This window comes from Chelonoidis abingdonii, chromosome 18 (genome assembly GCF_003597395.2).
Source record: "Chelonoidis abingdonii isolate Lonesome George chromosome 18, CheloAbing_2.0, whole genome shotgun sequence".
Lineage (NCBI taxonomy): Eukaryota > Metazoa > Chordata > Testudines > Testudinidae > Chelonoidis > Chelonoidis abingdonii.
In genome coordinates, this window is record NC_133786.1 from 76,550 (window position 1) to 78,980 (window position 2,431).

Here is a 2,431-nt window from a genome sequence, read left to right on the forward strand (position 1 = left end):
CAACCTGAAGCAAATACTTACCAGCAACGACCATCAAAAACACTAACCACGAACCTATCCTTGCAACAAAGCCCTTGCCAACTCTGTTCACATATCTATTCAGGGGACACCATCATAGGACCTAATCACAATCAGCCACACTATCAGAGCTCATTCACCTGCATATCTACCAAGGTGATATATGCATAATGTGCCAGCAATGCCCCTCTGCCATGTATATTGCCAAACCAAGACAGTCTCTACATAATAAGATATAATGGACACAAATCCCATGTCAAGAATTTAACATTCAAAAATCTAGTCGGAGACATATTCCAAATCTCCCTGGTCACTCGATGATAGACCTAAAAGTCGCAATATTACAACAAATAACCTTCAAAAACAGACTCCAATGAGAGACTACTGAATTGGAATTAATTGGCCAACTGGACACCATTAAATTAGGCTTGAATAAAGACTGGGAGTGGATGCGTCATTACACAAAGTCAAACTATTTCCCCATGTTTATTTGTCCCCCTACTGTTACTCACACCTTCTTGTCAACTGTTGGAAATGGGTCATCCTGATTATCACTACAAAAGGTTTTTTCTCCTGCTGATAATAGCTCACTTTAACTGCTCACTGTCGTTATAGTGTGTATGGCAACACCCATTTTTTCATGTTCTCTGTGTGTGTATATATATATAATCTATCTATCTTCCTACTGTATTTTCCACTGCATGCATCCAATGAAGTGGGTTTTAGCCCAGGAAAGCTTATGCTCAAATAAATTTGTTCATTTTCTAAGGTGCCACAAGTATTCCTCCTTCTTTTTGCAGATAAATTAATGGAGGTTAAGTCCATGAATGGCTATTAGCTAGGATGGGTAAGGAATGGGATTCCCTAGCCTCTGTTTGTCAAAGGGTGGAGATGGATGGCAGGAGAGAGATCACTTGATCATTACCTGTTAGGTTTAGCCCCTCTGGGGCACCTGGCATTGTCCGCTGTTGGCAGATAGGATGCAGGGTTGGATGGACCTTTGGTCTGACCCAGTATGGCCATTCTTATGTTCTTATGAAGGGAGGGGAACAGCCTTGTGATAGAGTTTCTGTAATGTAGTGGTTATTATGTTTGCCTAATATGCAAAAGGTCCCTGGTTCAAAACCAGGCAGAAACAAAGGAGCTTAATTTTCCCAGCTCCTCCTGGCCTGTCCCTGCTGTTGTAGGAGCAGCAGTGATTCCTATGCTCAAAAGATCTGTTATACTTCTCCTCTCCCTCTCTGAATGCCTGTAAAGTGGCTTTTCCCCTCTCGATCCCTCCTGGACTGCTTGTGGGATGAATGTTCTGGTTGAAGAGCAGAAGATCTCCCAGGTAGACAAGGTGTCTGGGACTCTAATTAGGCAGCGAACACCCAGAGAATGAACACTGCCCAAGGTGGAGTGTGACCAAGCAGATGCAGCCAAGTCATCTCAGTCGGAGGCCATGAGGTGCAGGCCCTTAAAAGGGGAAGGGGCCATGTGCTCAGGAGAGCACTCACAAGCTTGTACCTCCAGTGAATGCCCTTTGCCTGGACCGCCTGGCCAGTGGTTCTCTGCGTTGTATTTCATTGTACCTCTGGAAGACTTACCTTCATCACACCGTCCATAGCTGCGCTGTGGGACACTTATCTTGCACAATCCTGACATCTCCAGTGCCATGCCAGTCCTAGGAGTGCGAGTGTGACCCCTCTCCCCGCCTCCGCCGCTTATTTTGAGCTTACCTGTCAGTATAATAAATATGCTGCTTTCTGCCAAACTCTGGTGGGTCATTAGTCCTCCCTACGCTTACCAACTGGCCCAATTTTGGGTAACACCTGCGATAACCCCAACCCCTGCATGGCAGAGGGTGGTGAAATGTGCTGAGGGAAAAGCCTTGGCATCAGCAGAGGAAAGCTAGAGGATCTTGCCCAGTCACCTTTTGAAGCCTTGTGGCTTGGCTTCCTCTGCCCTGGGTGGTTGGCCTACGGAGGCCGGCTCTTCCTGCTGGCCTCCTTTGTGTGACTTGCCAAAGGAGGGAGTGAGGCAGGAATGGGGCAAAAGAGGAAAGTCGAGCTGAAGAAGTCAGGGCAGAAGCTAAGCATCTCAATGCAGCTAAGTGGGGTTAGTAGAGTTTCACCATTCATTCTGCAAAGCCTGAGGAGGTGCGGTTGGCTACTGGGAGGTAGAATTCTGTGCCTGCCTCTTGGCTTCCCAGGGATGGCTACTTGCATCCCAGGAGAAGTAGGATGGCTCTGGGTGAAAGGAAGACAAGCAAAGCTATGGGAGGAAAATTGGGTGCGTGGTGCTGGCTCTGCGCTGGGGGAGGGGGTTGGTGTGCAGGAGGGGTGGCGCTTACCCCAGGCAGTGCAGCTCCCAAAGTAACCGGATCACACAACCCTGCGTCAGCAGCTCCTAGGTGAGCCATGCCAGGGGG

At 48.0% G+C, this 2,431-nt stretch overlaps 1 non-coding gene across 1 annotated transcript; it reads left to right on the forward strand.

Moving 5' to 3' along the window:
• The first annotated feature begins 1,083 nt into the window (after positions 1 to 1,083).
• On the forward strand, positions 1,084 to 1,156 carry TRNAI-AAU (transfer RNA isoleucine (anticodon AAU)). The gene has a single exon. It is a non-coding gene; the product is annotated as a tRNA-Ile (tRNA).
• The last annotated feature ends 1,275 nt before the right edge of the window (positions 1,157 to 2,431 follow it).